The sequence below is a fragment of the Pipistrellus kuhlii genome, unplaced genomic scaffold, assembly GCF_014108245.1.
Source record: "Pipistrellus kuhlii isolate mPipKuh1 unplaced genomic scaffold, mPipKuh1.p scaffold_m20_p_1, whole genome shotgun sequence".
Lineage (NCBI taxonomy): Eukaryota > Metazoa > Chordata > Mammalia > Chiroptera > Vespertilionidae > Pipistrellus > Pipistrellus kuhlii.
This window is the reverse complement of record NW_023425404.1, coordinates 100,513,056-100,529,223: the sequence shown is the minus strand read 5'-3', so window position 1 is coordinate 100,529,223 and position 16,168 is coordinate 100,513,056. Positions and strand designations below refer to the sequence as shown.

The window sequence follows — 16,168 nt, the reverse complement described above, 5'->3', positions numbered from 1 at the left end:
AGGCAGGAAAAAAAGGGAAAAAGAGAAACAACAAAAAATGCAATTCATAGAAAACAGATACAAATATATTATATATTTAACATAGTGATAATTTCTTCAAATAGGAATGTTCTAAACACACCACCTAAAGGAGAGTTGTCAAAATCAGTATATAAAACTAGAGGCCCATTGCATAACATTCATGCAAGAATTGGCCTTCCTTCCCCTGGCTTCACTCCTGGCTGCCTGGGAGCCAGCAAGTCCTGGCTCCTGCCCAGAGCATCTCTCCTATAGCTCCCTCTGCTGCCTCCCTCCCCCTCACAGCAGGTATCCTGCCTCTCCTGGCTGCTCCAGGCCTACATATGCAAATTAACTCTCCATCTTTGTTGGATTAATTCGCATACCCACTCTTGATTGGCTGTGGGCATAGCGAAGGAACAGTCAATTTACATGTTTGTTTATAATATAATATATACTTAGGTCTTATCTTACTTAAGGTAAGATAAAAATGCACTTGCTATTTACCTTAAGGTTTAATGTTCAATAAAAATCCCTCTATTATTCTTATAATGTATATTCAAAAGCTATAATTCTGGGAACATAAAGACTGTAGTTAATTATGTGGAAAGTACATTCACCTCCTCACAGGAGCAAACTGAGTTTATAATTAAAGAATAGAAAAATTGTTCTGAATAAATAACTAAAGAGTAGCAGGAGAGAATCCTTATAACCAAGAACCTACAAAGGAAACTACATGGAGACTGGTATAGAGGCACCAGAGGGAGGGCTGGCTGGGCTCCATAGGAGGTAGCTGAAGTTCCAGAGGGACATCTCAGCTGCAGGGCTTTTCCCCTGAGAGGTGTGGAGTTTAACCTCCAAGCCAGGCTCCCCAGCCTAGAGCACCCGAACTGGGAAAGGTGCCCCCATAGCATCTGGCTCTGGAAAGCAGCAGCATGGTTTCTGTTCACCAGGAAGAGATGCCTAGAAAAACAGACACCCTTTTAAAAGGCCAAAACACACAATTTCTTTGTAGCCACTCACCCTGGGCTCCAGCAGAGGGTGGGCAGAGCAGATAAGGGCTGTGTGAGGAGAGTCTTGGATTGGTGGCTCTTGGGAGATACAAAATATTACTTCAGAAGAATATTAATTTTTTTTTAAAAAAAAGAATATTAAACTACTTTGAAGTTTATCTCAAAAGTTAATTCTTCTAGGGGCATTTTGATTTAACAATGAAGATGATAATGCAAGAAATTTGAAAAGGCAAAAGAAACCTGTTTATGATAAATGTAACTCAAAAAAGCTGCATGAACAATTCATTGGACAATAGTGTTCACATTCTATGTTGATATATTTAAATCAATTTATGCTAATTTAGATTACATGCCTGGGGCAAGGAATGAGTTGTTTTATTCAAATGGTGAATTGAAATGCACACAGGAGAAATACTCTTTTTCAATTTTAGAAATTGATTCCACAAAGAAAGTTATTGAAGAAAAAGTGAAGGACACTAATGTAACTTTTATTGAAATTGCTTAAAATTTGTCTCCATTTTATTATTCTTTACATATTTATTCATTTATATATATTTTTGTGCAATCAACAGCAATTATATTATCAGATTTTAATTAATGAGCATTTATGGCATCCAACCTTTGCTGAATGTATTTTCCCATTTTAAAATTTAAGCCTTAATTTATAAACTTATAATTTGTACTATTAAGCACTTTGTTCTGTGAATCTTTATAAATGTGTGCAGACTTAGGGCTTCCATGGAAATCAGAATATGAGATGCACATCATTCCAAAAGTTTGTCCTGTCTTTTTGTAACCAACCCTTCCACTTTCCTCCAGACTCTTGTAATCATTGGTCTGATATTTGTTCCTAAAATTTACATTTGAGAGAATGTCACATCAATTAATCATTCAATAAGTTAAGTAGCTTTTTTAATTATTTCTGAGTCACTTAGCAAAATGTAATTGTGATCCATCTATATTGTTTCATGAAGCCATGTTTCATTACTTATTATGGTAGGATAGTTTTCTGTTTTTGGAATTTGGATGTATCGTGTTTGTTTATTCATTTCACAGCTGATAGACATGTATAGTAAGTATTAATAAAGCCGTTATATCCAGAATAGCACTATTTGAGAATGTTTTAAAGTTAAATGCTAAAGCTAAAAGCATGAATTATATTTCTTAAAAGTATATACCTACTTTCTCATTAAATTTATTGAAATATAGAAACATTAGAAACAATTTGTCTCAATGAAACCCATAAAATTCTTTTAGTCAGCCTTTTGTTTGTTTTTATCTATACATGAAATATCTTCTATGAGGAAAATTCATGCCAAGTAAACATTTTATCAGGGATATTCTATAAGGAGAGTTAAAGAAAAAGCAACAATGTATGTGGGTTATTATAAAGTATTTTACATTTGCCTTTGATGTTTTAGTATGAGATTTTTCTTACTGATTTACTTAAATAACTAGTTTGAGTAAAACTAATACGAATTTGCATACTCACTGCAAATTACCTTATGAATTTGTATTTATTCCTGTTATCCAATTAAATAAATGATAAAGTTTGTCCCTCTTTTTCAAAAGACCTCAGTGTTATTTTCGAACACATATCTATTACTTGATAAAGAATCTCATATAACACCCCAGCCTTCAGGATGTCTCCAGAGTTCACCAACAGTTTAATAAATGTCAACTCCTGAGTATTACATGTGAAAGTGCAACAGAGCAGTAAAGTGTCAAACTGGCCTTTGTGCAATCACTGGAGTATTCTATTTGAAGGTCAGATGTACATGATTATTTTACCTGAGCCACCTTTTTGGAAAGAGATGGGCTGAGTCACTCATAACTTCTTCAGAATTTTTTGTTATGCTTCAAAAGTTAAAGAATATATGTCAGGAAATAAGTAAAAAATCCAAACATCAAAAATGTAAAATAAACTACTTATCGCAAGACTGTTTTATACACATAGGTAGTTGGTGCTAAAAACTGGGGAAGATATTAAAATTTATATTTTATTAAAGTATGAATGTGATTTAGCTTTTTAAATAGTATAGATTTGTTTTAAATAAATTATGGAGCCCGGCCAGCATGACTTAGTGGTTGAGTGTTGACCTATGAACCAGGAGGTCATGGTTTAATTCCTGATGCAGGGATTGGGCCTAAACTGATACTTGGACATTCCTTTTACAATTCGGAACTGCTGGCTCCTAACTACCCACCTGCCTGGCTGCCTGAATGCCTCTAACTGTTTTTGCCTGCCAGCCTGATTACCCCCCAACCACTCTCCTACTGGCCTGATTGACACCTAACTGCTCCTCTGCCAGCCTAGTCACCCCCAACTGCTTTCCCCTGCTGGCCTGATTGCCCCCAAGGCTTTTATTAGTATAGCTATGACCCTTCACAGAAAATTTCACTAACCTTGCTTTACAATAAGGGCTTGACAATTGAATCATTGGGGCCGGACACCAAGATTTCCTTTCTTTGAATAACGGAGGGAGTAGTTATCTTGTCTTTAAGTTGCCCTGAACATCATATGAGATAATAACTTAGAAAAGTATAAAAGTACCATATAAAGAGAACTGTCTTTTTCATGTACTGAAAAGACAATAAAGTGGTAAAACCAAAAACACTATTTTTATTCTCCCCTTCCTTCCTTTATAGCCTTTATCTAAACTTTGAAATTTATAAAAAATTCACTCCTGTTTTCATTTTTTTACATTCAGTATTACTGTATTAGTTTCAGGTTTTATATTATTACAGAATAGTGGTTAGACAATTATATACTTTATAAAGTGTTTCCCGATATTTCCAGTACCCACCTGGCATAATACCATCATTACAACACATTGACTATATTCCCTATTTAAGTGACAATAGGTTTACAGGTTCCTTCCAATCTTTTCTTGTGTTGCTCATCCTTCCTTTCTTTATCACTTCTTCCCTCATTTTATTTATATAGTATTTCAAGTGGCCCTCAAAGTTCAGCAAAGGCACTGGGACACGTTTAATCCATTTTACAGACCAAGAAACTGAGGCCAATTCAACGTGGCTGAGGAACTGGAATCAGCTCGCAGGGAGTCCTCACAGCCCTGCTCTCCACCTTTCCTAAAGAACAGCCACAGCACAAACAGAGCAAACTTCCCAATCAGGCTTCAAAACCTTATTCTCAAGCATGTCTTCATCATGGACACTCCACATGTTTTCCTCTCCCTTGCCCACAGCCCCACCCTTGCCCCCATTCTTTACTGTCCCCCATTCTGGGGAGCAGATGGTAGACTTCACATTCACTGTGCAGGTGTGTGCCACTCTAGGGTACAACGGGGAAGGAACTGGGGATGGTGTGGGTGTGGGCTTGATTTTGGGCCATGGTGGGAGCAGGAGTAGCTGACTCTCAAGTGTACAGACCACCAGGGCAAGGCCTGGTTAGCACTGGGAGATTCACTGAACCACCACAGTGGGGTACCCGACAGTGTGGCGCCCCTCCACTGAGGTGGTACTGCCCCTCAACCCCCACCTCAGGGCTGTGGGGCTGTGCTCCTCCACCCAGGCATTCTTCCATGCTAGCAGTCATCACCTCTTGTTTCCTGCCAGGCCAGCCTGAGTCTTGGGATCACTGCAGAACCTCACTCTCTGTGGGTGAGGCAGATCCTCACCAGCCAACCCCCTGCTCTGGTCTGAGCCCTCTCCGGTGTATCCCACCTTGGTGCTGCTCTGGGTCCCTTGGGCCAGCTGCCTCCTGGCCAGCTGCTTTGCCAAAGCTATGACACTCATCCAGGAGCCACCCCTCAGGTGGGCCAAGAAGGACCAACACAAAGGGAGTGAGTTTTGAACCTCCACATGCCATTTTATAGTTTTCCTTCCACATCTTCCCTGTTTCACTTCTTGAATAGGCACTGGGTTCAGGTATCCTGCAGCCCAACCACATGGCCTCTGGGTGGCCTGGTAGAATCAGTCTCCACAAACCTGTGGATCTGTGGCCAGAGGCCCAACCTGGGTCTCAGCAGCCCCATGCCTGCTGGAGAGGGCACTTGGGGGTGATCAAGCCTGCAGAGGAGGGCAGTTAGGGGTGGTCAGGCTGGCAGAGGAGGGAAGTTGGGGGCAAACAGGCTGGCAGGGGAGCAGTTACACATCCATCAGGCTGGCAGGGGAGTGGTTAGGGGCAATCAGGAAGGCAGGCAGGTGAACAGTTGGGAGCCAGAAGTCCTGGATTGTGAGTGGGATGCCCGATTGCTCATTTAGGCCCTGATCTCACTGAGATAGGGTCTAAATGGGCAGTTGAACATCCCTCAAGGGGTCCCAGATTGGAGAGGGTGCAGGTTGAGCTGAGAGACAACCCCCGATGCACGAATTTTGTGTACTGGGTCTCTAGTAAATTAATGAGACAAAAATGTAGAAGGGAATGTAGATTGAAACTACCAATGTTCATTAAAAGTAAAGTACAATATGAGGAATATGGTCAATAATACTGTAATAACTATGTATGGTGCCAGGCATGTACTTGAAATATCAGGTGGACAACTTTGTAAAGTATATGATTGTCTAGCACTATGCTGTACACTGGAAACTAATACAAATTAATATTAAATGTAAAATATAATTGGAAAAAGTAAAGATTTTTTATGAGACACTTTGCTTTCAAAGTAGTGTCCAATAAAGACACACTTCCAGATGCCAGAATAAATACTTCTAACATTAGCTCCTCCATAAAAGTAATAAGATCATTGACAAATATTATTAAAATAAATTAGTAATAAAAATGTTCCACTAAAAAAAAATTCAGGTTCAGATGGCATTTTTTTGGTGAATTCTAATAAATTTTAAAATAAAAATTAGCAATTTATTTTTCACAAACTAATCTAAAATTTTAGATGATATTTCAGTCCTACTTATTCTATGAGATCTGTATTATCCTAATGTCAAATCCAGACAGCTATCACAGTAGATGAAAATTGCAGGCATATGTTCTATACAAATACAGATTTAAAAATCCTCAATAAAACATCATCAAATTGAATTGAGCAATGTATATAAATAATAAAACACCACAACCTAATAATAAATAGATTTATCTCAGGAATACAAGGTTGGCTTAATAAAAAAAAAACAAAAAAAAACACACCCACCCACAAAAAACAACAACAATCAAACAAACAAACAAACAAACAAAACACCAATCATTACATTTTGTTGTATTTAGAGAAGAAATGGGGAAAATATGGTCATATGAATACATAGAAAAAAATTTGTCAAAATCAAACATCCTCTTATGATAAAAACTTTTAAGCTGCTAAAAGGCAGCTACAAAAACTCCACATTTAAAAATGACTTTTAACAGTGCTTTCCTCTTAAAGTCAGGGACAAAACTTATACCATTATTGTTCAACAACTAGAGGCCCAGTACACGAAATTCATGACAGGAGGAGGTCCCTCAGCCCAGCCTGCACCTTCTTCAATCCAGGACCCCTCGGGGTATGTCCAACTGCTGGTTTAGGCTGCAGGGATTGGGTCTAAACTGGCAGTCTGATATCCCTCTTATAATCGGGACTGCTAACTCCTAACTGCCCATCTGCCTGGCTGCCTGATTGCCCCTAACTGCTTCTGCCTGCCAGACTGATTGACCCCTGCTGCTCCCCTTCTTGACTGATTGACACCTAATTGCTCCCCTGCCAGCCTTTTTGCCCCCAACTGCCTCCTCTGCTGTCATGATCACCCCCTAACTGCTCCCCGCTGCCAGCCTAATCACCCCTAACTGCTCCTCACTGCTAGCTAGATCACCCTGACTGCTTCTGCCTTGGCCTCTGCCACCATGACTTTGTCTGAAAGGATGTTTGGAAGATGTCCGGTATAATTAGCAGGTTACCCTTTTATTAGTATAGATGTTTTGGAGGTTCTAGATTGGCAAATCAGTAAAGAAAGTAAACTAAAGTGACACAAGATTTAAAAGAAAGTATTAAATTCAAATCTATTAACAGGTGACATAACCTTATATACAGAAAATCTTAAGGAATCCACACATAACAATGTATAAATAATATTAAGTCTTCAGCAAGGTTACAGAATGCAAATCCATAGACAAAAGCCACTATATTTCTATACACTGGCAATAAGCAATCAGAAAATGAATTTTTAAAAGCAATTCTATTATAATAACTTTATTATTTTTAGTTAAATGTATTGATGTTACGTTATCAATAACATCTCTATATTGCATTCTGTGCTCACCATGCAAGTTTATAGTCCTTCTGTCACCCTATTTGACCGCATTTACCCTCTTCATCCTCCTCTCATCATCCTTCCCAGTGAAATAACAAGTGTTGGAGTGGATGTGGAGAAAGCCTCTGTATAGTATATGGCTGGTGGTAATATGAATTAATACAGGAAAACATTATGGAGGTTCTTCAAAAAGGTTAAGAATAGATCTATCATATGACCCAGCAATCCCTCTTTATGCCAACCTGAAAAATTTGGAAATACATATTTATAAAGATATAAATACCCCTATGTTCATTGCAGCATTATTAACAATAGCCGAAACATGGAAACAACCTAAGAATCATTGAGGGGTGATGGATAAAGAAGATATGGTATATATAAACAATATGATACTACTCATCCATAAGAAAAGATGAAGTACTGCCATTTATGACATTTACAGAACTTTCATCCCAATAAAATACACATTTTTCTCCAGTGAACATGAAACATTCTCAAGGATAAACTATACATTAGAGGCACAAAACCAGCCTCAAAAAATTTAAGAACATTGAAATTATACCAAGCATATTCTCTAACCACAATGCTTTAATACTGGAAATTACAATAACTGCAAAAAGTAAATTAAAATTACAATAAATATGTGCAATTAAGCAACATACAAGTAAAGAACAACTGAGTCATAAAAGAAAAAAAGTTGAGATTCAACTATACATAGAGACAAATGAGAATGACAATATGAAATATCCAAATTTTAGGGATGTAGCAAAAGCAGTAATAAGAGGAAAGTTTATATCATTACAGGACTATCTCAAAAAACAAGAAAAATGTCAAATAAATCATCTAACATTTCACCTTAAAAAGCTAGAAAGAGCAAATAATCTGTAGATGGTTGAAAGTAATAAAAATTAGAGCAAAACTAAACAAAAAAAGAGAACAAAAAGAATAGAAAAATTAATGTAAGAAAGAGCTGTTAAAAAAAAGAAAAGACGCCATTCATAGAGTTGACAAAGCTCTGGCTAGACTCACTATGGACAAAATATGTATTAGAGGCATGGGTGGGGTCCAGCCAGCCTGGCCAGGGGGAGGGGACATGGGCAGTTGGCCGGCCTGCCTGCTGGTCGAACTCCTGGTCAAGGAGACAATTTGCATATTAGTCTTTTATTTTATAGGACTAGAGTCCCAGTGCACGAAATTTGTGCGCTGAGTGGGGAGTGTCCCTCAGCCCACTCTGTACCCTCTCTAATCTGAGACACTTGGTGGGATCAGGCCTAAATGGGCAGTCGAACTTCCCTGCCATAATCTAGGACTGCTGGCTCCCAACTGTTCACCTGCCTACTTTCCTGATTGCCCCTAACTCTTTCTGCCTGCCAGCCTAATCACCCCCTAACTACTTCCCTGCCAGCCTGATTGACGTCTAACTGCTTCCCACCAGCTTAATTGTCCCTAACTCACTCTCCTGCTGGCCCAGTCACCCATAACGGCCCTCTCCTGACAGTCTGGTTGCACCTAACTGTCCTTGCCTGTGGGTCTGGTCACTCCCAACTGCCCTCCCCTGCTGGCCTGGTCACACCTAACTTCCCTCCCCTGCAGGCTTGGGTCCCCCTCCCCCAACTGCCCTCCCCTGCTGGCCCAGTCACCCCTAATTTCCCTTCCCTGATGGTCTGGTCCCCCCCACCTACCCCTCCCCTGGTGGCCTGGTTTCCCCAAACTTCCCTATTTTGCTGGACCAGTCACCCCTAACTGCCTTCCTCTGCAGGCCTGTTCTTTTCCAACTGCCCTCCCCTACAGGCCTGGTCCAATCCCTCCAACTGCCCTCCTCTGTTGGCCTGATCATCCCCAACTGGCCACAACTTTCCTTCCCTGCTGGCCATCTTGTGGTGGCCATCTTGTGTCCACATGGGGGCTGCCATCTTTGACCACATGGGGGTGGCCATCTTGTGTCTTAGAATGACAGTTAATTTGCATATTATTCTCTTATTAGATAGGATATACATTGAGTGGCCAGATTATTACGTGTTCAGAGATCATGACAATGCACTATGCCATGTGATCATATTGTGCAGGAGTGGTTACAAGAACATGAGGGAGACTTTGCCTTGCTTAAGTGGCCCCCACAATCACCAGATCTCAATCCAATTGAGCATTTCTGGGATGAAGTTTAAAGAGCCATCAGGCAGCTGGTTCCACAACCATCAAATCTCACAGAACAGGACAGTGCTATTCATCAGGCATAGTGTCAGATCCCTCGCATCACCTTTCAACATCTCATGGAGTCAATGCCAAGAAGAATTGCTGCAGTATGGAAGGTAAAAGTTGGCTCAATGAAGTACTGATGGGGTGGTCATAATAATCTGACACACAGTGAATGTGTATTCAGTCAATACATTGACACATTAAATATGTCATTATGTATCAAAAGCTGGGAACAATAAAACAAATCCCAGAGCTGATGTGGAAGCTCCCTAATGGGTAGTGGGTATTGTAGACAAAAATAATAATTATTTATCACATGCTATGTTACAGGAACTGTTCTAAAGTCTTTACTTACAAATTTTGTCTTAGTCAATCCTCTTATCATTCCTCTGATATAGGTATTATTATTATTATTATTATTATTATTATTATTTCGATTTTATAGATGTGGAAGCTGATGCATAGATTTAAGAACTTAATAGCATAGGAGGTAATGGTGTCAATATTAAAACCCAAACCAATCCCTTAGCCTGCATAGACTGCTTCTATATTGAATTGTTCTCCTTTATACAAAAGTCTCCTCTTTATACAATCATCCACACTCAATATTCTTTTTTATGTTCAAATAATCTCCTAATTTTGCCAATAAGAGCCCCTTCAAGCTGACTTGAATATTCTTTTGACGCATCCCCCATTAGTCTTCAAGTATTTATCTTACTTTCTGTCTCAGTTCATCTTATATTTTCCCTTTCCCCAGACTGCTTACAAATTCTTCAGTGAGTGAATCAGAATTTCTTATATTTCTACCAAAAAAAAAAAAAAAAATACTCACTATCACTAATATCAAAAAAAAAAAAAAAAAAAAAAAAAAATCAACAACAACAACAAAAAAAGCAACCAATACTAACTAATACCTTTAATAAGGTACAGCAAAATAATTTGTCAATTCATTAGTTAGGGCCCTGGTTGGATTTTTATTACCAAGAATAAATGTTTAAAGTAATAGAATTTGTCTTCATTAAAGTCATGATTCCCTGAGGAGACAAAGAAATGATGGATGAGTACGGCCAGGACTTTGGAACTTGATCTTCATAATGGAGAGCAAGGCTCAGTTCATAACTTCATGGACAATTAAGGCACAGAATCTTACTTAATCTGACAGAGTCCTCCCAGAAGACTTACAAATTAAGTTTAATTTATTAAGTGGCTAATTGTTCTATGCTGTTGTCACTATTAAATCAGGACATATTAATCACTTCAGCATTCCTGAGTCCTAAAAGGATTTTTGCTCCAATCTTACTCTATGCTCAACATATGGACATATGTGCTATAAAAAAATGAAAGGAGTTTTAGGGATAAAATAGACAAGTTTATGGAATTTTAGGAAATGAGGAGTGTCCATTGGAGAGGAATACAAAGATGGAGACTGGAAGATGCCAGGGTGCTTATCTTATTGTAAAAGAGAGAGAAATGCCAGAGGCAGATGGAAACATTTCTAGCCTGAGCAATTAAAACAGCAATAAACCAAGGACAGACAGGGTTATTTCTGGCCTGAGAAATTAAAGTGACCATAATTTAGACCAAAAGTAGCCCTGACCTGAGTATCTGGGAGAGCTACAAGACAAGGCTTTCTCTGCCAGCACAACTGTGAGAAAGCCATAGATAAATCAACAGTGACTCCAAGCTAAACAGATAAGGTGGTCAGATGAGGAAAAGTGCTGATGTGGGGTCCTGAGAGCTAAGGTCCCACGGTAGAGAAGGAAGGTCTCCAGCCTATTTAATGCCTCAAGACAAAGAAAGCAGCAGCCACCTTTCTTAGGGGCCTCTCTGTCCACCCGGGAGGGACAAAGTCTTAGGATTAGAATTTAGAATTAAGGCTTTAGAGGTAGTGTTTGCTTGCAATAAAGTTTTTATACTTTTCACCTACCACCTTTTGTCCTTGGCTTCATTACTCAATTCCATCTAGATAAAGATCCGGCAAAGAAATCACCCTGCTCAATAAAACAACCTGAATAAAAAACAAAGCAGGTCACATGAACCAGAAATTTCTCCTTTTGCCCCAAATGTCCTAAAGTTTACATAAATCCCAATAAATTTTCCAGGAAACAAAAATCTTCTATGTTCCTCTAAAAACAATTACACTGACAACTTAGATCCAAGTTCTACTTTTGTATTTACTTAGATAGTTACAAATTTGTACATAAACTAAAGATTCTAGAGCCATACTCAGGAAGTAAATGAACTTTGGTATCAGAAATATAAATTTGATTCCCAGCTCTAAGTTTATAACTCATAGTTTATAACTGTGATCCTAGGTGAGTTATTGAATTTCTCTATACCTCAGTCTGTTCATCCCTTAAGTGGGTTACCTTGGGAATTAACATGATAATTCTTTCAAGTATATTGAGCAAAGCCTGGAAAGTGCTCAATAATGGTTACTTATAGCTTCTGTTGGCTTTTTTCTCTTTTCGCCAATGACTTCAATTACCATTTCTATTGGTCAGATTAGGCCAAGTTATTTTTCAAAGACAAATTAATCTAAAATTTTACTTGGCCCAAATATATGGAAAGTATTTCTCACTCAAGTGAAGGCCACTACAGGTCTTTGCAACTCTTAGGGCAGCTGCCACCATTCTCTGAATCAACAATTTAGGCTACTTTAGGTTTTCTGCTATCCTGAAGCCTGGTATCCACCATGACCCCAACTCTCCAACCTCAGACTTGATTGGCTCAGCCTCAAAGCTCACACTGGGGTCTGATAGGAAAGCTTGTGAGTAAGTAAGAAGTAAGGCTTCACTAGAAACAGTCAAGCAAAGGTTGAATTGCTTTTCCAGAACAGAAAAGAAACTCATGTATCACAAAAGGTGTAACAACAACAACAACAAAAAATGGCTGCACCAGAATTCAATCAGGTAAAATAGTATAAGCAATTTCTTAGACCCTATAATTAACTTATAGAAACCTGATATTTGGACTGTGTAAAGACTTTGAAACAAAAGAAGAAAACCTGATGAGACCACCTGTTCAAAACATTGTGGAAGTATTTTTAAATAATGGGAAAACATATCAATGAGATTTCAGGAATGTCATATTCAGCAGAATGAAGCCCTGGCAGCCCAATCAGGACTTTTGACCAACTATGATAGAGATGTCTGATGGAAGGAAATGATCGTCCAGTAGAATCCCCTGAAAGCAATAGCCACGATGCAAACTGTCTGTCATGACTTTTAGCAAATGCAAACCACTGGAAAAAAACACACACAAAATTTTCCATTTAATAAGAATAATAAAAATAAAAGGTTTTATTGTTGAATGAAAATAAGCTACAGCGTTTGTTAAGGCTTTAAGATTCAGCAGTTTTGTTGTTTGATTAGAAAAAGGTAGTGAGAACAGCCTGACAGCTATCTGAGTGGAGGGGGTTTTGGAGGCTGGGTGGAAAAGGTGAAAGGATTAAGCAAAAAGAAAAAAGAAGAAAGAAAGGGAAGAAAGAAAGAAAGAAAGAAAGAAAGAAAGAAAGAAAGAAAGAAAGAAAGAAAGAAAGAAAGAAAGAAAGAAACAACACCCATAGACATAGAAAACAGTATGGTGATTACCAGAGGGAAAGGGGATTGGGGGAGTAGAAGAGGATAAAGGAGGGATAAATGGTGATGGAAGTGTAACTGATTTGGGCTAAGGGCTGGAACCTCAATTCTTCTCATTGAATCAGAAAAGATTTTAAGATCAACACAAATGAAAGTAAAGCAAAGGGGTTTATTGAAGATAACACTCCAAATGAGGAGCTGGTCAGGTGAGAGAGACAATGGCCCACACTCCTGGATTATAATGTTTAAAAGAGGGATTTTCTGGGTGGAGACTTTCATTTGCATTCAGGGATGATTGACAGAAAAAAAGTTATATAAAGTATATTTCTTCTGGGCATGCCCTTACCCATAATGCATACAGAAGAACCCACAGAGTGGATCAAAACCTAATGCAAATTTTATTATGATTACTCCAAGACCCTAGTAAGGTCACATTGAGGCCATTTCATTTTTCTTTGAGCTTGCACCATGAATTGGCTGTTTCTGAATCTTCCTGTTGGCAGTCTGCTGCTGCTGAGCCACCATTGAGAGGCGGCCTGAAGGCAATGTTGTCCAACCTCTGTCAGGTCCCCAAGACAGGCCCCATCTTATCTGCTCAAGTCTTTCTACCTACCACAAGGAGACTTGACTGGGTGGTGAACACACAATTCAGTAATCAGATGACATATATAGAATTGTATACTTGAAACCTATAGAATTTTATTAAGCAATGTCACCCCAATAAATTCAATTAAAAATAAAGTGAAATAAAAATAAACTGATGCCCAGAGCCCTGAAGTCCCGGCTGGTTACTAGTTCAGTCCCACAGTTGCCCACTTCTTCTTTCCTTTCAACATGACAGATACTGCTGTGTCCTTCACCAAGGACTTCCTGGTGAAGTATGGTAGCAATCATCTCAGGTAAAACTGCTGTTTGGATTCTGTACTTATTTGTTTGCTAAAACAATAAATTATAAAAAGTTATTTTGATTTTCTGAAATTATGTATGCTATCCCAATACTCAATTGATGATGGTTAGAACGTCCGATTGACTGTGATCTCACTGGTCATCTAAGCATATTTTTCTGGGAACCAGGACAGATCAATTATCCTAAATTGTCTCAGTAGCTATAGATAACAAGTTTCAGTTGACTCAGTGGTCCTGGAATCTGGACAGCACAATTATTCTAAATCGCCCTGGTAGCCCCAGATAATGTGATTCCGTCGATTCAGTGATTCGTAGATACTTTAGATAACTTACTTGCTCAATTTCGCTTCCGTAAAAATGCTTTTTTCGAAACAGGTTTCTTATTTCAAACTCCAAAGATATAATCCATACCTTTGAGATATTCTGCCCATATAAGCCAGATGTGGCAAGCTGTTTGGGGCTGCATGGTTTGGAGGACTTTAGTCCCTCGTATGCTGCCAGCTTTTCATAAATGACTCCATAATTCAACTTCTTGAGGCGTCCTTTGTAAGATGGGGGTACAGTACAACATTGGCAGGTGGAGTGGACATAGCCATCTCAGAGACAATGGCACATCCACTGAGGAGGTCAAGCTGCTGCTGCAAGTGCAGCATGCAACAAGCAAAACACCACAGATAAGTTCTATAAGGGCCTTACAGATTGTGTGGTTCCTATCCCCAAGGAGCAGGGAGCCCTGTCCTTCTGGAGTGGTAACCTGGCCAATGCAATCAAATACTTTCTCACCCAGGCTCTCAACTTTCCCTAAAAAATAAATACAAGCAAATCTTCCTAGATGGTGTAGACATGAGAACCCAGTTCTGTCACTACTTTGCAGGGAATATGGCATCAGGTGTTGGTGCTGGGGCCACCTCATTGTGTTCTGTGTGTACCTGTCTAGCAGATGATGTGAACAAAGCTGGCGCTGAAAGGGAATCCAAGGCCTCAGGGAATGCCTGGTTAAGAGCTACAAATCTGAGCGGATTAAGGATTAAGGGTCTGTTCCAAGGCTTTTATGTGTCTGTGCAGCATATCATCCACTGAGCTGCCTACTTTGGTTTTATATAATACTGCAAAGGGAATGCTTCCAGATTCCAAGAACATGCACATCTTCATCAGCTTGATGGTGGCACAGTCTGTCACAGAAGTGCCTGGGTTAACTTCCTATCTGTTTGACACTGTTTATGGCCACATAATGATGCAGTCAGGCTGAAAAGGATCTGGCATCATATACACAGGCTGCTGGAGTGCTGAAGGAAGATTGCTCATGATGAAGGAGGCAAAGCTTTTTTTCAAGGGTGCATGGTACACTATTCTCAGAGGTATGGCTGGTTCTTGTCTTTATGATGAAATCAAGAGGTTCAGATTAATTATTTCTTAGTCTTCTCCAGCGCACCCATGAACAGGTATGTTGTATTATATAGCTTATATATTTTTTAAAATATTTTTATTGTTTAGAGTATTACATATATTAGTACATATATCTCTGTTTTTCTCCAAATCTCCATTGGGGCTGCTGATCAGCCCTACCTCTCTGATCAGGCCAGGAGTAAGGCCTAAAGATGCTAACTGGCATAGAAACTGACCAATCAGAACCAAATGCATGAGGAGCTGATGGCTGTAAGGAGCCAATTGCTGCCTAAGAGGTGGAGCTTTTGATGTTGACTGGCATAGAAACAGACCAACAGAACCAAATTTGCTGGCAGGGGAGGGAAGTTGAGGGCAACCAGGCTGGCAGGGGAGGGTATTTGGGGCAACATCAGGCTGGCAGGGGAGGGCAGTTAGAGGCAATCAGGCAGGCAGGCAGAGAGCTTAGGGGATATAAGGTAGGTAGGCATAGGGGTAGAGACAATCAGGCAGGCAGGCAGACAGGTGAGCGGTTAGCAGCCAGAGGTCCCAGACTGCGAAAAGGATGTCCAATTGCCAGTTTAGAGGAATCAGGCCTAAACTGGCACGCAGGCATCCTCCATGGCGTCCCCTATTAGAGAGGATGCTGGCTGGACTGAGGGAACACTCCTCTGCGTACAAATTTCATGCACCAGGCCACTAGTATAGGATAAAAGAGTTATGCTTTCCATAGCCTGAGGATAAAATGAAATCTATTAAAATAGGACATGGGCAGTAAGTAATTATCTGAGTTTCAATAAAAAAGCATAGATATGACAAATGGTCAATAGCTTCACATAATCAACTCACACAGTACTCAACAAACAAGAAAAAACATCTCATTATTCTTTA

At 39.4% G+C, this 16,168-nt stretch overlaps 1 pseudogene; it reads left to right on the top strand.

Annotated features, from left to right (window-relative positions):
• Positions 1-13,822: 13,822 nt before the first annotated feature.
• LOC118718389 lies at positions 13,823-15,311 on the top strand (annotated as a pseudogene).
• Positions 15,312-16,168: the final 857 nt, after the last annotated feature.